This window comes from Peromyscus maniculatus, chromosome 16, assembly GCF_049852395.1.
Source record: "Peromyscus maniculatus bairdii isolate BWxNUB_F1_BW_parent chromosome 16, HU_Pman_BW_mat_3.1, whole genome shotgun sequence".
Classification (NCBI taxonomy): domain Eukaryota; kingdom Metazoa; phylum Chordata; class Mammalia; order Rodentia; family Cricetidae; genus Peromyscus; species Peromyscus maniculatus.
This window is the reverse complement of record NC_134867.1, coordinates 46,243,804-46,269,430: the sequence shown is the minus strand read 5'-3', so window position 1 is coordinate 46,269,430 and position 25,627 is coordinate 46,243,804. Positions and strand designations below refer to the sequence as shown.

General features: G+C 44.6%; 1 protein-coding gene across 1 annotated transcript in view; it reads right to left on the bottom strand.

Annotated features, from left to right (window-relative positions):
- Stx11 (syntaxin 11) overlaps positions 1 to 23,608 on the bottom strand; it is a 30,029-nt gene extending 6,421 nt beyond the window's left edge. Inside the window, exon 1 of the mRNA XM_016002907.3 lies at positions 23,472 to 23,608. The gene's annotated coding sequence lies outside the window, so the exon portion shown is untranslated. The remainder of the gene's footprint in view (positions 1 to 23,471) is intronic.
- Between the last annotated feature and the right edge of the window lie 2,019 nt (positions 23,609 to 25,627).

The window sequence follows — 25,627 nt, the reverse complement described above, 5'->3', positions numbered from 1 at the left end:
GCTGTCCTGGGGCTTCTAGAATGAGCTCCTCGTGATTTTAGTATACAGTCAAATTTGTAGCCCATTCCACAGATTCTTATTGTAGACACTTCGTGATCACAGAAGTTGAGCAGATCTGGAGAACCTTCCTGGCCCCCAGGTTGAAGACAGACTGAAAGGGCCAAGACCCAACAGTGAAAGAAAAGGCTAGTTCTTAGCCTATCCCCACCCTGGATAGATGGTGTCCTTCATAGCCATTGCCTTCTGGCTTCTGAGGATGGAGAGGGGCTGCATAGGAAATGAATCAACCAAGATTCCCCTTCAGTCTGGAAAGTCGGGAAAACAATCTAGGAAGCCCTACCAGTGCAGTAAGCAAGAATGACAGGAGTCTGTTAGAATCCCTTCACTCTTCACATGAACAGTTAAGGCAGACACTAACAATAGGGCATTGGAAATGGAGATAGGGCTTCACTGTGATGTGGCACCGTGAAGTGCATTAATAAATTGTCTAACAGGATTCAAAAGGAAGGGTGGCGTGACTCTATTAGCTAAATATATGGGACATTGGGACCTGGGTCCTACTGTTGAATATTTGGCCCATAAAATCTTGCTATTTTCTAGATATGGCTGAGCTGGAAGAGTGTTTGCCACCCAACCAAGAGGACCTGAGTTGAAATTCCCCAGCATCCATGTGAAAATCTGTGTTCAGTGATGCAAATCTGTAATCGTGGCCCTGGGACAGCAGAGAAAGGTGAATCCCCAGATGTGGTGATATTTTATCTGTGTCCCCCAATAAAGCTTATCTGAGGATCACAGGACAAAGCCAGCCACTATATTAGACATAGAAGTCAGTCAATGGTAGCACACACCTTTAATCCTATCACTCGGAAGGCAGGAATCTGTCTAGATCTCTGTGAGTTCAAGGACACACTGGGAACAGAGCCAGGTATGGTAGCACGTGCCTTAAATTCCAACACTAGTTAACCATAAAGGTCTGGAGGTCTGTTCAGACAGATAGGAAGTGACAGAGCTGGGCAGGAAGAAGAAGTGATGTAGCTGGGCAGAGAGAGGAAATGATTTAGCAGAACAGAAAGGAATATAGGCGTGGGTATACAGGAAGTAGGTCTTTTTGGAGACTGAAGGTCGGTAAGGTGAGGTTGGCTTTGGCTTGTTCTATTCCTCTGATCTTTCAGAAATTACCTCAATATCTGACTCCAGGTTTATTATTATTATTATTATTATTATTATTAAGAGCATTTAACAATTTGTCTTTCACCCAGAGCTCCAAATTCAGTGAGAACTTTACTCAAAAAACAAGGCAGAGAGAAATTTTAGAGATTATTTAATGTTAACTTCTGGCCTTCACACACACACACACACACACACACACACACACACACACACACACACACACTGCCCTACCAGGAAGGAGGACTCAAGAAGATCAATGAATGGGGATGGTAACTACAGAACTAACACACCGGATGCTACCGAGAATGGCCACGAGAGTCCCTGTCCCTGCTCATCCCTAAAGAAACCTTCATAAACACAGTGTGTAGCTCTAACTCTACTCATAAAGGAGATGCTTTAAGCACACTCACTCTGAAGCAACCAAAAAAAAAGGACATTTTCGATTGTTATGCTCTACATTATGTCCCTTTGGAATGACAAAGGTAACACCATCTTGTCCTGCCTCCACTTTGTATTCACTTGGACAGTTCTCAGTCCTCTACCCCCATTCTCCCCCAATGGCCATGCCTGCCTTGTCAACACATTTGAGATTTCCATGGCCTTGACCATGGTCCAGATGCATTAGCCAAAATAATTAAAGTAAACCAAAACAACTAGAAAATATCTAAGTAAGAAATGATTGGCCTGTTGTTTCTAAAATCATTACTATGCTCAGCCAGAAATGTACATTTCAAGGCTACACTGACCTTCATCTAACTTGGATGTAAATTGTGGTATTCATGGTTTTTGGCTCCTAAAAACTCTGTGTGCCTGAGCTTGGGCACCAAGAGACTTTTCGGGGGCACAAGCCCACTCTTGGTCTGACCATCAATAAAAAGGACTTAAAACTTTTAGATTGTCTTAATCAGCGTGATTGCCAGTAACTACCTCATGTGGATCATTCCACCTTTACTATGCCTCATCCCAAATTCATATGGCAAAGTCCTGACTCTGGCATGTCAGAATGCCTCTGTATTTAATGCTGGCAATGAAGTAATTAAGTTAAAATGAAGTCTTTGGTGATGGATCCTAATTCAACACAGCTGATAAGACTTGCGGTAGAAGAAAATTTGCACACTCAGAGGAAGACTAGGAGAAGACAGAGTTCCGTGGAAGCCAAGGAAACAAACTTTGCTGCATTAATCGTTTTTGTTTTTTTTAATTGCTGTGACAAAACACCCAGATAACTTATAGAAGGAAGAGTTTATATAGGCTTACGGTTCCAGAGGGATAGGAGTCCATCATGGTGGGGAAGCAGCAGGCGTGGCATCAGGAGCAGAAAGCTGAGGGCTTACATCTTGTTTTGTTTGTTTGTTTTTCGAGACAGGGTTTCTCTGTGTAGCTTTGCGCCTTTCCTGGAACTCCTTCTGTAGCCCAGGCTGGCCTCGAACTCACAGAGATCCGCCTGCCTCTGCCTCCCAAGTGCTGGGATTTAAGGCGTGCGCCACCACTGCCCGGCGAGGGCTCACATCTTGACCAGCAAGTACAAAGCAGAGAAAGCAAACTCAAAATGGTGTGAGTCTTGAAACTCTCAAAGCCCATCTCTAGCGACATACTTCCTCCAGCAAGGCCATACTTCCTAAACCTCCCAAACAGTGCCATCCACTGGGGACCGGTTGTTCAAATGTCCCAGACATTGGAGGATACCTTGTTCAAACCACCAAACTTGTCAACACCCTGCCATTGAATTTGCAGCATCAAATTTGAGAAACAAGTTTCTGGTGCCTGGGGCAGCCAGCCTTTGACACTGGCATATGATGCTGCCATCTACGAAGTTCACACCGTAGAACTCCATACTGGATTGAAAAGACAAAAACAAAGCCAAACAAACCATCTGTCTCATAATGTTTGAAGTTGAGTTTGTGGGTTTTGCAATGGTCTCCATTCATAGCTGCCCTTGGTTGAATGTGGTCAGCAAACTTGACAGGCCTAGAAGCCATCCAGACTGTTGTATTTCATTATGATAAACCAATTTATACATCAAGGAAATGCTGCCTAATACCAACAAATAAAATCCTTCCTGGTTTCACAGCAATATGTTACAAGTATTTTGACATATTGTGAGAAAAAATATCAGACATGGGTGTGCAGAATGCAGAGCAGAGGGTGCTCCAGATCGGACCATGGGGAGTTTGCTATAGAGGTGAATTGGAGAAGACGGGAAGGAAAGAAACCCTATAGCATGTAGGGACCTTCCTTTCTATACGTGCGATAAACACATGTTTCAGACTTCATTTTGCTTTCATGGATGTCTTAGTGAGGGTTTCTATTGCTGTAAAGAGACAATATGACCACAGCAACTCTTATAAAAAAAAAACCCATTTAATTGGGTTCAGAGGTTCAGTCCATTATTATCATGGCGTAGAGCAGGCAGACACAGTGCTGGCTATATCTTGATCAGAAGACAATAGAAAGTGGGCTCTGACACTGGGTGGTATCTTGAGCATAGGAAACCTCAAAGCCTGCTCCCACAGTAACACACTTCCTCCAACAAAAACCACACCTCCTAATAGTGCCACTCCCTATGAACTTATGGGGGACTAATTACATTTAAACTACCACAATGTAAGTTAGAAAGTTTAGTGTTTTCCTTTCAATGTGAACTTAAGTACACATTTAGACATAGGCACTTTGAAGGATATGTTGTACCCAGCTATGGACGAAGCAGAAAGGATCTTGTCCCTAATAGAGCATAAATGGTCACCTTAGATTTTAGAGCAAACTTTAAATTAATAAAGGAGATGACAGCGACAGATCAAAAGGTGCTTTGCTGGACCGTATGAGACCCGGGGAAAAGCTCCTATATCATCCCTTCTCTGGTGGGTGCAGCCCGCGCCAGGGCACACTGCCTGGTATGCTGAACTCACAGCCCTGCCCACGCTTGAGGAGGTCACGGCCTGCTCAGCTGCGATCGCCTCGTACAGACCTTGCTCAACTGCTTGCTCCAGCCCCTCCTGCCCGGCCACCCCCGCACCGCAGTCATATGGTTGGGAACAGGACATTCCACTATGTCTCAGTGGCTTCGACGTTGTTTTCTAGCCCGCCCATAAGCACACACCCTTAAAAGACAACAAAGGCTCTTTCCCCAACAGGTTGACTCAAATCCAGGAATAATCATTTCACTCAGCGGAGTAATCCTTGGTGCTCTGCTCTGTTTCTTGACTTTTAAAAGCGGCATGTCAAAAAAGAAGAAGGTATTCTTTGCTTGTTTTGTTTTTGAGACAAGGTTTCCTTGGGTGGCCCTGGCTGCTCTGGAACTCGCTCTGTAGCAAACTCCGAGATCGGCCCATTCTGCCGGGGTTAAAGGCATGTGCCATCACCACTGGCAAGGAAGTATTCTATCTTTTAAACATTAGAAGCTTAAAATATTTTCTTGTTGTTCCCAAGGTAATTCGAAAAAGAAAATGCGTTTTTTTTTTAAGTACATTTACCAAAAACATATTCAACCTCTTCATAGGGTTCATTCAAAGCACAACATGAGAGTTTTAAAGATTCTTCATTGAGTACAATTATACAAGTTAGGGCTAGAAGAAATGATGAAAATATTTGCTGTAAAATTCTCTCCTAGGTGTGGCTGCATACACACAAGACCAGAACGATGGCAATATCAACGGGCATGCTAACATGGAAAGGGGAAAGCTTCATGGGGTCCCACCCCAAAACTATAGGCAACCCACCTGAGAGAGGGAGAATTTACCTCTTCCAGGGACGAGCCCCGTTACTGATTATCTAATACAAAGTGGTCAGCCCCAAAACCATATACACAAACAACAAAAAGTGGACTCAGCAAGTTGTATTTGTATACTGTGCATATGCATACAAACACACACACACACACACACACACACACACACACACACACTCACTCATATATATGCAACAATAATAAAAAAAGAGAGACTATAAATTTTGGAGTGGAGGGGACATGGATGGGAGTTGAGGAAAAGTACTGGCAGGGGACTGGACGGAGGAAAGTGATGGGATTCTATTTTTGTTTAAAAATGTGTAAAAATTAAAAATAAATTTAAAAAAATTTAAATGTGTCCCTTTTAATTCTTAGGCAGGTAAGATAGGCCAGTGGGAAAAATGCTTGCTGCCTAAGCCTGACAACCTACATACCTACATACATATATATGTGTGTATATATATACATACATATGTATGTATATATGTGTGTGTGTGTGTATATACATATATATATGTATATATATGAAATTTCTGACCCACTCTTTTTTTAACACCAGATGAAGAAACATCTGAGTTTTTCCAACATCGTCAATGTATGAGGTTTGTCAGGTAAGTGACTTTCGCAGTCACTGAAGTCTCTCCCTCCAACTGCCGAAAGCATTCATTCGTTTCCGTTGGAGACTCTCTTCTGAAATGCACTGGCGTACCCCATCGCTTCCCTGAGTTAGCTAGAACATGCTGAGCACTCTGCTGGGCACCATCCCCGCCTGTGAACTGTGCGCTGATGCAGTGTCTGACCTGTGAAGCTTCTCATCCAACACTGCTACTCCCCCCAGGCAATGACCGGGAAAGTCCAGCTTTCGCTTCAGTTCCATTGACCATTAGTGCAGTAGGAATTAGACATGACCAGCTGCTAGACACATTTGTAACTCCAGTTCTAGGGGATCCAAGGCCCTCTTCTGACCTCCACGTGCACCCGGCATGTGAGTGGTACACAGACATTTACATGCAGGCAAACTACTTATACACATAAAATAAAAGCTAAAAAGTAAATAAAATATTTCCGGAATCTTCCACTTCATTTTTGGCAGCAACGGGTTGGTTACAAGTAACTAAAGCCACGGAAAGCAAAACTGTGGTTAAGTGGTTACTTCGACTCATCAAGAAATACTGTTGGTTTCTCTGTCCTTTGAATAGGGACTTGCTAATGAATCTTGCTTTGACCAGGGGACAGGAGACCACGTGACAGAAGAAGATACCTGGATAGCACAAGCCACTGGGGCTTGCCCCCTCCTCCTTTTGGGGGCATTGTGAGGAAGTTGGAGCTAGCTTTCTGGAGAATAGGGACTATATGAAGAGAGGGGCTGAATGAATGAGCCTCGACATGACCAAGGGAAGATCCATCCAGAGCTTGCTTATTGTGGAAGGCTTATGTAGATCAACTCGTGTGACCCTCACAAGAAATGACAAGTAGCTAGCAGGGGGTGCTTTATTGTAAGGATACTCACTGATACAACTGTCTTTGCCTCCCAAATGTACTTTTCTTTAATTCCAGTTTAGGAAGCTAACAGGAGTCACAGAAAAAAAAATCATAATTTATGGAAAGTTAATTCTCATGCATTTAAAGTGAAAATGTGTTATACTTTGAAATGAAGATATAAGCAATATTCCAAATAACTATCTTGATGATCATGATAATATTTGATGATCATGGCCTAAGGTACATATATTTTTAACTACACATTACATTTATGATATTCTATTCATATTTTATCTAAAATTTCATATGAAGCACACACATTCATTTTTCAAATGTCACACATTTCTTAACAAGTCAGAGGATAGTTCTGTCCTCCCTGCTGAAAACCATAGTCACAGTGAGGAGGCAATAAGGCTCTGTGAAGCTGCTTCCCGGGGCCCATGCTGCACAGGAGCCGGGGAACTGTGAGGTCAGGACAGGACAGAGATACCTGGTAGCTTTAACCTTGGCCAGGGTTCAGTCTGATAAGAGATCCGCAGAACTTGAAGAGCCAGTTTTGGAATGGAAGTGGATAGTTTTGAGTGTACCTCAATTCTACTTGTTCAGCTCACCCAAATGAAGAGCAGCTAGCAGGTACAGGGCAACCTCCAAATGGCTTGCATCTGCCACACAGTGCCAGAAAAAAAAAAAAAAAATGCACCGGAGGAGTTTCTTCACCGTGCTAAAAGAACCAAAATTAGTGGGAGTTCAAGTAAGTCTCTAAATCCTGTCAGGAGTTGATGTGACCGGACTCATCCTTCAGAATGTTAAGGTGACAGAAAAATTATCCTCAGAGCCAGGGGTCTACTTAGAATGCCACATCTACACATCGAAGTATGAATGGCCTAAGACGCAGCCCTGGCTGTTACGTGAAGTCATGTTCTGATTCCACCTGTGCCACTGTTAGCCCTCGCTTGGGATTCCTCAGGCTTCCAGGGTCCCAGTAGGTAGACAGGGTGATTCTCAAGAAAGGGATGCAATTCCTAAGAAACTGGTGCTTTCCAAGCCTGCTTACGTCACCTTTCCTCGCTAGCTACCTTCTCCCATGTTTGAATGCCGACTGCATAGATTGAGAGAGGACTCAATGGGATGGCCCATGAGGAGCTTTTACACAGGAAGAATAAACACTCTGTCTTTTCTATCTGCTTTTATCAGTTCATGAGATTCACAGCACCTTAATCCGTTCAAATAAATAATGCAGGTCTGGTAACCACATGTGCAAACAGTGCTATTAACAGCTTACTTCCTATTTCCTCTATGGCCAAGAATGACCCTAACATCTATGAGCTACTATATTATTCAAATTTAAACATTTTTTTTTTTTATGGAGGGGGCATGGAGGAGACATGTGGGGGCATGTGTGGGCTATGGTGTATATGTATATATCTGGAGGTCAGAGGACAATCTTGTGAGAGTTCCTTTCTTTCCTTCTACCTTTAAATTGGTTCCAGGGATTGAACTCAGGTCCCAAGACTTTCACAGCAAGTCCTTTTCCAACTGAGCCATCCTGTCAGCCCTATTTGAGGTTTTAAATAACTTCTTTTCCAAACATTCGAACATCTCTCTCTGTTTTCCCTGTTTAACTCTTTGTAAGAAGACAAAAACTCACAGAATTATTTGATAGAAAAATAAAAATGGTGGGTGGTGGTGGAGAGATGGCTCAGCGGTTGAGAGCACTGGCTACTCTTCCAGACGACTCAGGTTCAATTCCCAGCACCCACACGGCAGCTCACAACCATTTCTACTTCCAGTTCCAGGGGATCCTACACCCTCACACAGACATACATACATGCAGGCAAAACACCAATGTATATAAAATGAAAAGAAATAAATCATTTTAAAAAGTAAAGATTTTCCAACATCTATTAAATACGTGTCACAACTATAAAATAACCCAAGATTAAAAATCTAAAACATCTGCTTCCAGATTCCTTTTATCCCAGCAAGTCATGAATGTTTAGCAAGCACGTTCAGAAGCATTAACCCTGGAACTATGACGTGGAGCACATTTCTCTGGTGAAGCAGAGGATTCTGTGTGGTTTCTTCTGGACAGGGACAGCCCACGGGGTCACCAAGAAAGCCATATGGCACATTCCACCAACAAAAACTTTGCATAGGTAAAAATAAATAAAATGAAGAATGATGAAGGCCACCTGGAAAAGTTAAGAAAATTCTAGAAAGGAAGAGAATCTTCACATGTGCTTTTATGTTCAATAAATTTAAAGTGGTTTATTCCAGTTCCACACATTTCAGAGGCTATTAAAGAATAATGAAGTATACAAGCCAATCTGAGGTCCTGATAGCCTCATGACTTAGTGTCCATAAAGTCCTTGGCTTAGCTTTCATTTTTATTATTTTATTATTTATTATAATTTGTGTGTGTGTGGGGGTTACACATCTTTGTGCATGTTTGTGCTGTGGGATGGTCTTTCTGTATGCTGTGAGTATGTGTTGCTACCATTGGTTAATAATAAAAGCTGCTTTGGCCTATGGCAAGGCAGGATAAGAGCCAGGCGGGTAATCAAAACAAAGATACAGAGAAAAAAAGGAGGAGTGAAGGAAGACACTGTGGGCCACTAGGGGAGCAAGATGTAATGGAGCACAGGTAAAACCATGAGGCACATGGTGACACATAGATTAATAGAAACGGGTTAATTTAAGTTAAAAGAGCTAGTTAACAGTAGGCCTGAGCCATAGACGGAACAGTTTGTTGCTGTGGGATGGTCTGTATGTCAAATTTGTTGCTCTGATTGGTCAATAAATAAAGCACTGATTGGTCAGTGGCCAGGCAGGAAGTATAGGCGGGACTAACAGAGAGGACAATGAAGAGAACAGGAAGGTGGGAGGAGTCACTGCCAGCCGCCGCCATGACAAGCAGCATGTGAAGATGCCGGTAAGCCACAAGCCACATGGCAAGGTATAGGTTTATGGAAATGGATTAATTTAAGCTGTAAGAACAGTTAGCAAGAAGCCTGCCATGGCCATATAGTTTGTAAGCAATATATAAGTCTCTGTGTTTACTTGGTTGGGTCTGAGCAGCTGTGGGACTGGCGGGTGACAAAGATTTTTCCTGACTGTGGGAAAGGCAGGAAAACTCTAGTTACAGTTTGTAATTAATATAAGCCTCTGTGTGTTTATTTGGGACCAAGTGGCTGCGGTACCCAGGAAAACATCCGGCTACATGTTTGTATACAAATGCATGATGTGCCCATGTGTGCATGTGTGGAAGCCAATCACTTTCCAACTGATATTTTGAGACAGGGTCTCCCACCGAACCTGGAGCAATTCAGCTAGAATGCCTGGCCAGCAAGGGCCTGAGGTTTTCCTGTCTCTGCCTGTCCAGTGTAGGGATTACAGACCCAAGCTGCCATAGCTGGCTCTCCGTGTAGGTGCCAGGGATCTGAAGTCAGGCCCTCATGCTTGTACAGGAAGAACTTTACTGACTAGGATGGCAGAGGAAAGATCTAAAATGGCAAGTGGGCACTTGACTGAAACACTGTCCATCTTCTAGATGAGGAAGGAGGTCGTGGGCTTGTGCAGGAAGATGAAGATACCAGAATCCCCGGGTGGGTCATAATTTGAGAGGCAATTTAGACAACCTGGAGTTCTATAGTTGGTAAGAAAACCAAGCTAGTGAGAATAGAACAAGGAGAAATGTAACTAACTAGCTGGAAAGCAGAGCGTACAGTGAGTTCCAGGACATACCCCTGATGTCATATGAGGTCTTTTTTAATTAGTGTTCTCACAATCACTGAATATTGATCTGGCTTAAATTACGATAGAGTTGTACTGGAGATGGGGGTGCGTGTCCTGCTACAGAGGGGTGGAAATCAGCCAAAGCACCATCAATGCCTGAAACTGAAGAATCAGAAAGTTGTGAGAGAAGCATGTTATCTGGAGATTGAGGACACACACATCAAGGGGTTGGATGTGGTTGTCTTTGGTGTAAACAAGAAAAAAGACTGAGTTTTTTTCATTCATGGAATTAATTGGCTTTTCTCAAATGTATAAGTTTGGTAAAAGTTAAAAAGTAGAAGAAAGAAAGAAGAAAGAAGGGAGGGAGGGAGGAAGAAAGGAAAGAAAGAGAGACAGAAAGAAAGGAAAGGAAGGAAGGGAGAGAGAGAGGGAAGGAGGGAGGGAGGGGGAGAGAGAGAGGGAGAGAGAGAGAGAGAGAGAGAGAGAGAGAGAGAGAGAGAGAGAGAGAGAGAGAGAGAGAGAGAAGCAAGCTGGGCCGAAAGGCACAGACCTATAATCTCATCCATTTGGCAGGGGGTTCCTACTGTAATAGAATCACAAGTTCAAGGCCTGCCTGAGCTAAAACTGAGCTCAAGGCCATACTGGCTGGTTAATGAGACCCTATCTCAAAAGAGAATGCAAAAAGTCAGCAGGGGTGTATTTCAGTGATAGAGTGGTTTTTCTAGCCCGTGCAGGGTCCTGGGTTCTATCTCCAGTACTGAAAAAAATCGAAGAGGTTGTAGGTGGGATTCTAGCTATTCACCAGCTCACTGCCTGCTTACAGTGTACTCAATAAACTTCCTCCTTGAAGGAAAGAATGGGAGAGGGAGTGAAGGAGGAGGAGGAGAAAGGCCAGGAGGGAGGGAGGCTGGGAGGGATGAAGGAAGGAAGACTTGCCTCTGAAGTCTAAAGTACTAACCAAAAGGCTAATGCTATGAATTTGGGCTAGTGTAGGGTGACTAAGACTTCAGACGTGCTAGGTATGGTGGCCCACCCCTCTAATCCCAGTACTCAGGTGACTGAGGCAAGAGGATCTCCGTGAGTTCAAGGCCAGCTTAGTCTGGTATACTAAGTTCCAGAGTGGCATCATAGAGAGACTCTGTCTTGAAAAGATGGGGGTGGGGGGTGAAGAGAGAATCCAGAAACTGCCTGCCTGCTGAGTGTACCCCTTTCTGACGTTAATGGCTCTGGGTAGATTCCACTTCAGAATAAACCCTTAAATTCACTTACAAGGGAATCAGAAACTCTTCACATGTTACGTTTTTGATTGCAACAAACCCAAGCTTCCCACGAGGCTGTAAATTAAAAATCTGAAAAGGAAAATTACCCGGAGCCAGCTGTGATGTGTGTGGTGATATTTTATTTGTGCTGAAATGTGGTAATATTTTATTTGTGCGTTAATAAATAAAGCTTGCCTGGAGTTCAGGGGGTAAAGGCCAGCCATTTTAAGTAAACAAAGAACTCAGACAGCACACGACCTTAATTCCTTAGCAGGCAGGGTCTCTGTGTGTTCAAGGCCACACTTGGGAACAGAGCCAAGCACGGTGACACACGCCTTTAATCCCAGCACCAACCATAGAGACCTGGAGGTCTGAAGTGATAGAGCTGTGTAGGAGGAGGAAGTGAAGTAGCGGGGCTAAGAGAGCCAATGAGAGGGCAGAACAGCAAGGCAATAAAGGCCTGGGTAGACAGGAAGTAACTTGCATTGGGAAGCTGCAGAGCTGGTAAGGTAAGGTTGGCTGGTGGCTTTCCCTATTTCTCTGATCTAAGGCTTTCACCCCTATATTTGGCTCTGTGTTTTTTATTTAATAAGACCAGTTAGAAATTTGGCTACAGATGTGCATCCATGTGATCTCTGCATTGGGACGGCTGAGGCAAGGGTACAGTGAATTTGAGTTCTACCTACACAGTGAAACCCTGACATGGAAAAGGAGGAAAGAGGAGACAATGATCCCAAAATAATTCTCGCGGGGCTGGGGTGATGATGGCTTAATCAGCCATGTGACTGAAGTTCCTTTCCCAAAACCGACACTAAAAACAAAAAACCAGGCCTGGTGGCACAAGCTTGTTCCCCAGCTCTGGTGAGGCAGAGACAGGTAGACCCAGGGACTGGCTGTCCAGCCGACCTCACCTAATCAGGGATTTCCAAAACAAGTGAAAGCGCCTGTCTCAAAAAAACAAATGGAATAGCACCAGAGGAATGACATCTGAGTCTGATCTCTGGCTTCCATGTGCTAACATATGCACACACATGTGAAACACACACACACTCACATACACACAAATAATTCTCAACTAATGACCACTTATAAAACCACTTTTTTATATATATATATAAATTGAAAAATACAGTCATAGGAAGTAAGAATTTAAACAAATCAGGCTGTCATAATTGGCTGGCACAAGCTGAATTCTCCATAATCTTTATCATAAACTCTAATATGTCTTGGAGAAATTATAGGCTTAAAAATGCAAAATCAATGAGAGAAACACTGGTAGAAAATCCATAAATCTTTTTCTGTCCTTTAGAATAATGATAACAGTGTGAAGAAATCCCAGAGGAAAAGAAAAGCAAGTATAAGCACATGAAACCAGAAATCTCCACACAACAGAAAAGAAAAATGTGGAGCTAGTTAGACTTAGCAACTTAGCCTCAAAGGAGAGAAATAAGAAGAATACAAGCTTGTCTATGAAGTAATAAAAACGGAAAACAGTCATCATGCTTATGCCGAGGGTCACAGTGGTAGAATACAGATAGGTGATTGCCAGATGCACAAATGCCCATAGCACTCAAGGTTCAGTTCAGAGTAATTAATAACTAGAGAATTTGTCCAGTCAGATATCAATGAAGACATGCTGACTAAATAGGACATTCCCACTGTCAACTGTTAACCTTTGAAGACAAGTTGACGTGCCTACAATTTGATTCCTTAAAGCACACATTTTATCACCTAAAAAGTATTTCATTTTTTGGGGGAAAATTAAATTTATTATATATATGTATAAAACTGTTCAACAATAAAAAAATAAATTAAAAAATTGAGGTAGAGAATAAGTAGTAGAAGACACATGATGTCTATCTCTGTTCTCTACACATGATGTCTATCTCTGTTCTCTACACACTCATTGTGTGTGTGTGTGTGTGTGCGTGTGCGTGTGTGTGTGTGTGTGTGTGTGTGTGTGTGTGTTTGTGTATGTGTGTATGCATACATGGGTACATATGTCACATGCAAATAAATGAATAAAGTAAATAAAAAAGAAGGAATTAAATTTAAATTTTATGTCTACACTTTGTGTCATAGAGGCAAACAAAATGCTGGGCACATTAGCTTGATTTAATTATGCAATTGCACATGTATATCAAAGTCACAAAGTACCACACAACTATGATTTACCAATCAAAATACTACTAACAATGTGTGGTGGCTTGAGTGACAAATGTCACTCATAGTCTTGGGTACTGCACACTTGACTCCCAGCTGGTGGCACTGCTCAGGGAGGCTTAGGTGGTGTAGCCTTGCAGGAGGAAGTAAGTCACTGGGGGGTGGAGCATTCAGAGTTAAAAGCCCCACCTCCTACTAATTTACTTTCTCTGTGGTGCGCTCAAGATTCAAGATGTGAACTCTCAGCTTCTTCCTCCCGCCACATACCTGCCACTAGCTGCCACGCTTCCTACCACCATAGGCTCTAACTCTCTGGAACTCAAAGCCAAAACAAGTGGTCTCTTCCTTAAGTGTCCTTTGATCTCGTTGTTTTTGTGACAGCCACAGTAAAGTAAGTAGTACGTCTTGATTGGCAATTGAAACATTAAATCCTAATAGTTAAAAAAAAAAAATCAAGAAGTACCGTGGATATCACTCTGTATGCTGTGAATGTGTTGCTCTGATTTGGTTGATAAATAAAATGCTGATTGGCCAGTAGCCAGGCAGGAAGTATAGTATAGGCAGGATAAGCAGAGAGGAGAATTCTGGGAACAGGAAGGCAGAGTCAGGAGTCACCAACCAGACACAGAGGAAGCAAGGCGTAAAGGTACCGGTAAGCCGTGAGCCACGTGGCAAGGTATAGATTAATAGAAATGGGTTAATTTAAGATGTAAGATCTAGCTAGCAAGAAGCCTGAGCCATTAGGCCATACAGTTTTAAATATATGCCTCTGTGTGTTTACTTGGGTCTGAGTGGCTGCGGGCCCGGGCAGGACTGGAGAAAACTTCAGCTACAAAGAAGGCATCATTCCTGTCCTCAGATAAGCTTGCAATGTAGGAGGAAAAACAAGCCAGCAGGATAATAAGAAAAGATGAAGAGCTGGCCAGAAAAGAGGAAAAAGGAAGGGCCCAGCCTGAGCCGCACAGCTGGGAGGAGGTTCTCCATTGCAACACAGGTATTGCAACCTCTCTCTTCTGCTTGGAAGCTGAGTTCACAGACGAGAATTCAGAGCAGACGCAGCTCTGAGCACGAGTGTGCTTCACCCCTTGGGCCATTTAGGACAAAAACCTAAGGGTGACAACGCTCCTGGACCAAGTACAGCAGCCTCTTAGTTGATAATAGTGACTCTAAAAAAATTATCATTTTGTTTTTGTTTTTTGTTTTTCAGAGACAGGGTTTCTCTGTGTAGCTTTGCACCTTTCCTGGATCTTGCTCTGTAGCCCAGGCTGGCCTCAAACTCACAGAGATCTGCCTGGCTCTGCCTCCCGAGTGCTGGGATTAAAAGCATGTGCCACCAACACCACCCGGCTCTTTAAAAAAAATATTTTAAAAGCTATATTTCTATTACATTTATTTATTTAAAGATTTATTTTTATTTTATGCACATGAGTGTTTGTCTGCATGCATGTGTGTATACCATGTGCATGCCTGGTGCCTGAGGAGTGTGGAAGAGGGTGTCAGATCCCCTGGAACTGGACTTACAAATGGTTGTGCTATGAATAGCCATGCGGATGCTGGAAACCAAGTCTGGGGTCCTCTGCAAGAGCAACAAGTGCTTTTAACTGTGGAGCTGCCTTTCCAAGCCCCACATTTATTTATTCAGTTTTTTTTTTTTGGTGTGTGTGTAAGTGTGCATATTGTGGGTATCAGTTTTCATCACCATATGAGTCCTGGGTTTCAAACTCAGGTCATTAGGCTTGGTGACAAATGCCCTTACCCACAGAGCCATCTTGCTCACCCTATATTCTTAAAATTAATTTTAAAAAGTTTACCTTACTAATGCATGAATTTCTGAGCTCTAAATTGTTTGACTTTGATTTTTGCCACTCTATATTACACACTGGGATGTTAAGACCAACTTCTAACCAGAGCAGATTGCATGAAACACTCTGAAACTTCCTTCTCTGTTCCTTTCTATTGATTTCACTCTTCAAATGAAGGAATCTCTTCTCTTCTTAGCAGCATCACCCTCCCAACACACGCGCAAACACACACACACACTCACGTACAAATGTGCACTTGCATGCTGACATGCATGTATGAAGGAACCTCAATTTTGATCTAGATACAGCAGATCTCCCTTCGTTGAAAAGGGTCGCCTTCTGGCCGGGCGGTGGTGGCGCACGCCTTTAATCCCAGCACTCAGGAGGCAGAGCCAGGTGGATCTCTGTGAGTTTGAGGCCAACCTGGGCTACCAAGTGAGTTCCAGGAAAGGCGCAAAGCTACACAGAGAAACCCTGTCTCGAAAAAACCAAAAAAAAAAAAAAAAAAGAAAGAAAGAAAAGGGTCACCTTGTCATGAGAGCCACCCTCCCAGCTTTGATTTGGGTGTGAACTGGGCTTCTTAAGAATGTGACCTTTCATCTGACCTCTGCCTGGGTCTATGAACTGACACTCCCCTTGTTTCCTCTTTCCTAATATTCACCATGTTCCCCGCTGATCAGTTTACAACACAGTCTCTTGCTGTTCAGGTTCTGCTCGCCTACAGCCTCCATGATGTCCGGGGCTGTGCCTGAGTCTGTGACCGCTGTTTGCAAAGTTCTCTAGAGCATCTACCATGGAGACCCTTGATAAACAGTTCTCAAATAAAGATGGTCACTAGAATGTTTCTTTTCAGTAACTTCCATGAGTCTCGGGTGAAAGAGACAATCCTTGCACTCACAGTGGTAATACACTTGGAAACAGAGACATGAGCGTTAGGCGATGCACAGAGGAGTGTCAGACTCTGAGAACAGGAAGACTTCTTAGAGAACATAGGGCCTGAGTTAACTCCCAGTGGCTTACTAGGAGTTATCTTGGTAGGGGAGAGGAGAGGAAACTGAGGCAGAGATAATTTGCGCAGGGGCCTGAAGCATGCATGGAGGGCCCAGGAATGACACCCGCCAGCCTTCTCAGGGATGAAGAAAACAGCAAAGTGCCCTCATCTGCCAGGTTATTCCACGACTGAGGTTTCCTGCAAAGATCTGATTCAAAAATCAATATGCTCTCAAGTGCTTTCCCCTTCCAAGAAAAATTATTACCCATTTCTGTGAGTCAAACGATGTGTTTTCCTGCATCTATGAATGTTTAATCTTCCTTCCCAAGCTATCTCTTTCATGTTATTAAAACCATTAAGGTTTAAAGCCAGCACCTCGGCATGCAGAAGACTTCCTGGAACTTCCTGTCCTAGTAGAGTTACTGTTTCCTATAAGGGGACCCTCCTTCAAGCACAGCTTTTCAAGGAATTTGATTTCTTGTCTCTCCATCTGAGACGGGAGAAAGCCAGGGCAGAAATTTCTTTTCTCTCTCCCTCCTTTCCTTCTTCCATTCCTCCTCCTTCTTGTTGTCTCCCCCCCCTTCTTATTTTGAAATATCCTAGGCAATTCTGATATTTATAACCTACAGACTACACAGTGGAGTCCACTAACTAAACGGTTCAGAGATTTTTAGATAGGTGTTGGGGAGAGGGAGGCAGTGATAGCAGTAATGATACTACTTGTTATTTCTGTCCTTCCAGGCTGGTATGCCACATAAAAGGACTCTGTAATAACAAAGAGCCATGAAATATCAACAAGACGTTGTTCCATGTAGTTTGATGCAGTAAATAAAGAGAGCACAAGGTGGGCAGTGCAGTGATATTATGGGATTCATCTCATGAACTGTCCTACTGTATCTATAATCAGATTGTGGGCCACTAGTCCAATGGGTGTGAGCAGAAAGTGAGGAATAAAGCCAGGAGGAGAGGCAGTTTTGCCGCTGATCAGATGCTGAACCTGAAGCCAGAACATGTACTGTTTCCATGACTATTCCAAAAAGCTGGAATTCACATTATTAACCAGGAAGTTCTGCCAGAATATTGCTTTGCGTCTTTGAACAGAAGGAGGAGCAAGACAGTCCAGTACACAAAAAAGAAATACTTTATCGGGAGACTTGTGTCCAGAGAATCTTAGTACCTACTGAAAAGGAAAACACCCTTAGTGAATGCTAAAGACATTTCATTGTCTTTAGTCTAGAGAGTCCCAACTCCAAAACCAATGTGCATTAAAAGTTATCAGTTAGTAAGCCTTACAAATAATTTAAATGACATACACTAGTGTCCATAGGCTCAGGGAGTAGACCACAAATGCTTACTCTGACAGATGGTTTTGTTATCAGCAAAACTCACAGAATGGCTAGCATGGGGGTGAGGGCGGGGGTGGGGAGCCTCTGAGGGAACTGGCCAAAGCCAACCATAGCAGTGGCCCACTCTCAGGGAACTCCCAGCAGAATTGAGGAAGCAAAACAAACCCACATGAAATAGCAATGCAAATCTTTCACTTTCTATTGAGAGAAGTACTTAAGGAACCAGAGGCAGCTATAGGAATTTCAACCAAGAGACAGGTGGGTTGTATTGCCTGAGAAGGCTCCATGGTGCCCTCCATACAAGTGACTATCGATTTCCTAATAAATCTGAAGAAGTGTCAAAACATTTAATTCACTCAGGAGGAAAACATTGAAAGGCACCACGTTTTGAATATGAACATTTTAGAACTTTAAACTTGGTGCATTTGGTTAAGTTTGCATACAGCATTAATTCAATGTCTATATCTTTGAAGGATCCAAAGTCAAGGTGATCAATACTGTGCTGAAGAAAAACTATTTACCCAAGTCGGAGCAGATTGAGTCATCAAACAATGAGAATGGTGTGGAGTTGGGGCTGGACTTGGTGGCAGTGGGGTGGGGGTGGCTTGTTGGTGAGAATATCTTTGTTAGGACCAATAGAATCTACTCAAATGCCCCAAATACAAAGCAGGATCTCAACAGAAACTAGCATTTGCCAGCTAATACCAAGAGGATAAGAGTACAGGAGGGTCTGTTCACTCTGTGAGATTCTTCAAGTTAGAGGCAGGAGAGTACCTGTTTTAGAGTCAAACCAAGATGAAATAGACCTCAGCAGGCAGGTCATAAGCCAGCAATGTAGAATGTGGAGTTTTTATGTCCCTGGCTGCATTTGTAAGTGATTCTCTCACCAAAGGAACCAAAAAATCCGTTGATTAGTACCTGGGCCCCTGGCCAGTCTTTCTACGGACCAACCACATGGAAGAAACAGGAAAAGCTGAGCATTCAATTTTTAAGAAGCAGCTCTGTGGATCAGAGTTCTGAGAACCTTCAGGTGCCCCGAGTCTCCATGAAGATATTTAGTCCATTATCACCATGGTGGGAAACATGGCAGCAGGCAGACAGGCATTGTGCTGGAACAGTAGCTGAGAGTTCACATTTGATCTACGACAGAGAGAGAGAGAGAGAGAGAGAGAGAGAGAGAGAGAGAGAGAGAGAGAGAGAGAGAGAGAGAGAGAGAGAGCGCTAACTGGGAATAGCATGGGCTTTTGAAAGCTTGAAGCCCACCCCTAATGACATTCCTCAAATAAAGCCACACCTTCTAATCCTTCCCAAATAGTTTCACCAACTGGGAACCTATGGAAGCCATTCTCATTCAAACCCACCACACTGGAGGAGTTTATGATTACCCCAGTTGTTTGTATTCCTAGATAGATCACCTATTTCTTGGAAGGAAAACAAGAGAAAGATGCTACATAGCAAAATAGGGGCCACGAAGTGTCCGTATTATGACTGGAGCTATTTCTGCTTGGGGAAGCATTGTGACTAAAAAATAATAATAATAATAATAATGGCAACTTGAGTTTAGTATAAAGTCTAAAATGTTATTTATTCATTTATTTCTTCAGAAAGCATGTCAGCATGTAGAAAAGTTCAATAATGCCAACTATGGAGTCAGGTGTTTGGAATAAATTTCTAATGCTGTCACTCATTAACCTTCCTTAAAGTAGTTATGAGAACTTATCACAGAATACCAGTGAGGAATAAAAGATTTAATCTACTTATTGAGCCTAGAATAATGCCTGGTCGCCATAAGCACTCAATATATCAGTCCCGGTTTCGTTTCTGTTGTTATGCTAAAACACTGAGCAAGAACAATTTCACAGAAGAAAGAGTTTGTTTGGCTTACCTGTCCTAGGTCATAACCCATCTCTGATGGATGGAGCTTGAGGCAGGAACTGAAGCAGAGACCATGAAGGAATGCTCCTTATTAGCATGTTCTTCATTCCTGGCTCAGCTTGGTTTTAAAATATAACCCAAGACCACGTACTCAGGGGTGGTGCTGCCCACAGCTGACTTAGCCCTTCCATATTAATTGTTAATCACTAAAACGTCCCACAGATATGCCCACTGGTCAACCTGATGGAGGAAATTACTCAGTTGAGGTTGCCTCTTCCCACATGACTACTTTGTGTCAAGTCCACCAAAACTAAGCAGCATAAAATCTTGGTTATATTTGGTCAAAAATTTCACCAAGGCATGTAAAATTTTATGTGACAAGTAGTACGTGAGCGCATAGTCATTTTTTTAGCTTACACTAGCTCTTCCACTGGGTGGGATGCTCCTGTCCCAGTCATTAACCAGAAATACAGGCCTCATCGTAACTCTTCTCCCCCTTCCTCACAGCCCACTTCTCAAGAGGCAGCTGGGTTCTGCATGTTATACAGTGTAAGTTCTACTGGCTCCTTCCTTTTTTTTTTGGAGGGGGGGCGTTCGAGACAGGGTTTCTCTGTGTACCTTTGCACCTTTCCTGGAACTCACTCTGTAGACCAGGCTGGCCTCGAACTCACAGAGATCCGCCTGTCTCTGCCTCCCGAGTGTCCTTCCTTCTTTTCCGTACCTCACCACCACTTGACTCTAGCCTTGTTCATGCTCTTGACTCACTATCCCAGTCATCTCCCTGGGACCACATAGCTCTCAGCCAGCCTGTTCCAAGGGTATGTGTGTTGGTGTTTCTTCACGTGTCTGTGTGCACATCTTCATGTGTGTGTTGGTACACACACACACACACACACACACACACACACACACACACACACGCCAGCATGCCTGTGGGGGGGGGGGCGCAGAGGTTGACATGGGTGCCTAAGCTCTCTCACTAGACCTGGAACTTATCCATTCAGCTAGACTAGGAGGTTGGCAAGTCCTGGGACCCTTCTGTCTCCACTTGGCAAGGGTTTAGATTCCAGGGGGCAGCTGTTGGGTCTACCTTTCGCATGGGTGCTGGGTATCAAACTCCATGCTTGTGTGGCAGGCGGTTTGCTGACTGAGCCATCTCCTTAGAGCCTACTGATTTAAAGATGTATCTGGTGCGGTTAGCTTCCTCAGAGGCCCCCACGGAATAAAGTCCTGGAGCCCACGTGGCTCGTGGTCTTTGTGATCCTGTCCTTCTGTCTTTCCACCCTCATCTTTCTGCTCTCCCCTCAGCTTTCCCTCACCCCACCCCCAGGAAACAAGCTGGAGTTTCCTGACCACAGAATGCTGTTTCAATCCTCAGCACGGCTGTTCCTTCTGCTGGGCCACCCACCCCCTCCAGTTCCAGGACAGCCCTCATCTGCAGTCAGGTTCATGGTTTTAAAGACTGGGTTTCTATATGTAACAGCCCTCGTTGTCCTGGATCTCACTCTGTAGACCAGGCTGGCCTTGAACTCACAGAGATCCATCTGCCTCCTGAGTGCTGGGATTAAAGTCTTGCACCACCACCACCTGGCAGGTTCATTGTTTTAAATGAAGCTTCTTTATGCCATCAGGAGTCAAACCTGTACCAAAACTCAGGAACAAAATGTATAATATACTTTATCTTTTCTTTCTTTTTTTTTTTTTTTTTTTTTTTTTTTTTTTTTTTTAAAAATTTATTTATTATGTATACAGTATTCTGCCTGCATGTATGCCTACAGGCCAGAAGAGGGCACCAGATCTCATTATGGGTGGTTGTGAGGCACCATGTGGTTGCTGGGAATTGAACTCAGGACCTCTGGAAGAACAGCCAGTGCTCTTAACCTCTGAGCCATCTCTCCAGCCCCTATCTTTTCTTTCTTATAGAGGACGTGACTCCGTGGCTGTAGAGGGAGAGATGAAATGTAGAGATTGAAGTTGATTTAATTCGAGCAGCTGTCCTTTACTAGTTAGCTACCTCAGAGGACAAGGAAGTTTGATCCGTAGCTGGGCGGTGGTGGTGCACGCCTTTAATCCTGGCATTTGGGAGGCAGAGGCAGAGGCAGGTGAATCTCCGTGAGTTCAAGGCTAGCCTGGGTCTACAAAGTGAAATCCAGGACAGCCAGGACTGCTGCACAGGGAAACCTTGTCTCAAAAAAAAAAAAAAAAAAGAAAGAAAAGAAAAGAAAGAGAGAAAGAAAAAGAAATTTGGTCCACCTTAATCCTCAGGGATCCTGCCCAAGAGACTCTGGTCAATGCCTGGCTCCTATTTATGCTGCTTCCTGTATACACACATATTTAAGATAAAGTTGAAATTCATAAACTGTTCACAGTAAGAATTAGTAGTAGAATATGCTTTTAAACCACGTATTGAACGAAAAATAGGCTGCTTACAAAGACAAGCAAGTGACCGGAATTCCAACCTTCCCTTGCTGTCCCAGCCATGATCCAGGACACTCTGAATCTCAAGGTTTCAACTCATCCCCCACACGGCGGCTCCTCCTTTGGGTATAGATTTCTCATAGCACCCATCTGGTAGTCCATAGAATCTGCTCAGCTATGGGCCTCGCTGCCAGACTAGCACTGCACCCATGGCTGTATACATGGAACTTGTTGAAGAGGCTGGAACAGACCAGAGCCTTGTAACTGCTGTCTAGGGCTGACCTCAGCTCAGCTACGGGGACACAGTTATTCCTGTCTCTACAGAGCTTCTGGATAGGGAAACCCATTTCTAAGAGACGCTATCCAGCCACAGTGAGACTTAACGTCTTAACATCTGGCTCCAGCAACCATCGACTTTCTTCAAAAGCTTCTAAACGTCTTTTAAAGCACTAATTTGGTAAAAGTAAACTACCTGAAATATTTTTAATTTCAGAGTGACTTACAATCACTCCATAAAATGTGGTATTCCTACCAAGCACTGAAAATAACAACCAAATGGTTATTGGATAATGAAATTAGTTTTCTATTGAGTTTCTGTGGCAAAGCACGTGATTTTAAGGGTTATCTCAGATCAGCCTAGTGACCCTGGCTGGCAAGCATGTTGTCCCATCAAACGCTTTAGGAAACTGAAAACTTGAAGAGTTACTTCCTGGGCCTCCTGCCCCAGTTTTGACGGCTCGCATCTCTTGGTTGTATTCTAAGTACAGGGATCCAACCTCACTTTTCAAAGGCTTATTAACAAAATCTCGCCATTAGAGCAGCCTGGTGACTCATTTTTGGATACCCGTGTGTAGAAACAACAGCTCCTCCCTCTGCTGAGAAATGGCCCGGACAAGTGTGAGAGAGGGCCACAGGAAGTAAAAGGCACGTCTCAGCTGGGGTTCGTGGAGCCAAAAAGCCGACAGAATTCCGTGTTGCGGTTCTGTAAGCAAAGCCACCTTTAGGTCTCTATCCCAAAATAACTCTTCACAGTCGGCTGTGAGGGCTGTTTCAAGGCGGTATCAACGTTCTTGTATTTCCTGGCTCCTGAGTCATACTGTCAAGTTCAAGTCTAGAAGCGCCTGCTCTGATGGGTTTGAGAAAGGGGCGACCACACCGAAAAACCCTCCTCCATTCAAGAAAACAAAGCAAAACTCAACTGAAAACAAAAGACGGCTCAGGTAGCAGCTTTCATACAAAGTCAGTCTACGTTCGTCATTTCTGAAGCACTTCTAATGAAGCATTATACTCCGAAACATTTGAAAAGCGTTCGGCTCCAAGGTGAGAAACCCAAAGAGCCTTGTCTTGAAGGTACCTGGAAGCGCAGAGAGAACCACACCCCAAACCCACCTGCTGCTGCTCAGCATCCCAGCCTTAGTCCAGCACGAGACCCCCTCCCAGCCAGCCCCGCGCCCGCGATGCTGAAAAAAGTTAGAGAGCCAAGTGGACTCCCGCGACAGAACGAACCGAGATCCGGTGGGTCGCCGATCGAGGGTCCGGAGGCCGGGAGGAAACCGGCTGCGCGTATCCCCGCGGCCCGGCTCCCTGCGCTACTCGCGGGCTCCGGCTGCGCTTCTCAACCACAGTCCGAGCCCTGCGCCACCCGGACCGCATCTGGACGCCGCTGGCCCCGCCCCCGCCGCTCGGAGGCTGCACAGCTGGGGACCAAGCCCCGCCCCGGGGACGTCCTCCGCTAGGCGCGAGGCTTCCTTCCCCAGGACCCGTCGCCACGCTGCGGGATGCCGGGAACCGAGGCACCAGGCACCTTCCCCGCCTAAGCGCCTCCAGATGTTGCGGGTGGCAGTGGGGAGGTGAGGGGAGACCACGTGGACCACTCGGGAACTTCCTCGCACTCAGGGATGGAGACACGGGCAGGGCGGGATCCGCTGGACTTCCCCCGGGGAAACCCCGCCGGCACCGATGACATTTGCAGTCCAGAGTTTTTTCCGAGGCTGGGATGCAAGAACCCGTTTCTGAGCGTGGGTGTGGCTGCGCCAGCGAGGACCAGCGGGAAGGCTGAACCGGAGGCTGTCGATCACCCAGACACTGAGCCCCGCCTTCCAACAGCCCCTTCCCGCCTGAGGTCTGTGGAGCACTCACAGGAGTATTCCTGGCACCTTACTGGAGCCTCAGAAAAGAGTGAGGAGGTGCGAAACAGCTTCACAAACAAGGAGAAAACTGGAAGCCACCCACCAAAAGAGCTCCGGATGCCCAAAGCAGGAAGAATTTCAGGGACAAGATAGCGAGGGATGGAAACCCAAAGTTACTCATCTAATGTGAATAGATGGCTGATGAAGCAGTTCCACAGATGGTTAAGGCCAGAATGACCATCTCCCGGGCAGAGCGATTCCAAGTAACTCTGTTATCTAAGTATCTAAGGCGGAAACTCTATTCTCGTGGAAACGAAGTTTCTCTAAGCTGGGTCGTGCAGAGGGGCTCTCCCCCACCCCCGGCCCCCAAAAAAGGGTAGTAGGCAAAAGGGAGAGTAGTTTTTAACCACACAGAGCTGGCATGCGCTTCACCCAGTGCTCAAGACCAGAAAGAACACTGGTGGGGTGTCCTCCTAAAATGCTGGTGGAGATGGAACGTCACTCCCGAGGCCTTTCTCCTCTGTACCCCAGTCTTCTCATGAAGGACATACCAGATGAAGTCCAGAAACGCTTTACATCTCGCTAGCTACGGGCCTGGGAGGCGGTGAAATGATGGCCCTTTAGCTTGAGGATCTAAGTTAGATTCTCCAGAACCCACATGAAAATGTTGTGGTTGCTGACCCATGCTAAGACCGGGGCACACCTGGGACTGCCTGGCCAGCCAGGCTTGAAACATTGGTGAGTTGCCCGCCAATGAGAGACCTGGATTCAAAGAAGGTAGACTTGTCCTGACTTTCAGTCTGAGGTTGCCTCTGGCCTCCACAAGCACAAATCCACGTGGGGCGGGTTGGGTAGGTGGGGAACACAGATCCCACAGCCTTTGAAAGGTCATAAAACAACAAAGGAAAAATTTAAACTTAGTTTAGTTTAGTTTTGCTTTTCAAGACAGGGTTTCTCTGTGTAGTTTTGGAGCCTGTCCTGGATCTCTCTCCGTAGACCAGGCTGGCCTCCAACTCACAGAGATTTGCCTAGCTCTGCCTCCCGAGTGCTGGGATTAAAGGCGTGCGCCACCACTGCCCAGCTAAAATTTTTAAATTAAAGTTTTTTTTTTTAATTTAAAGAAGGGGACCAGAAGACTAATAAAAGTCTCCTAGAGGTAGGAGGTGGGGGATGGAGTTAAACAAAAATAGACTGGCCTGACACTTGATGCTCTTGCAGAGGAAGCGAGTGTATTTCACAGCACCGACATGGTGGCTCACAACCGTCCATAACTCCCGTTCCAGGGGATCCAAGGCCTCCCTCAGCCTCTGTGGGTGCCAGGCACACACAGTACATGAGGACAAAAACATTCATACACATAACAGAAAAAGAAATAAATCTTTGCAAAAAAAAAAAAAAGAAAAGAAAACAAAACAAAACACTAGAGCAGTGTGACGAGAGTGTGACCTTCAGTTATGATGGAGGAGGGAGGCTGGCCTATCAGCCAGCAAGAATCTGTCTGTTAATGTAAGATTGTGATAGAAAGGGAACCTA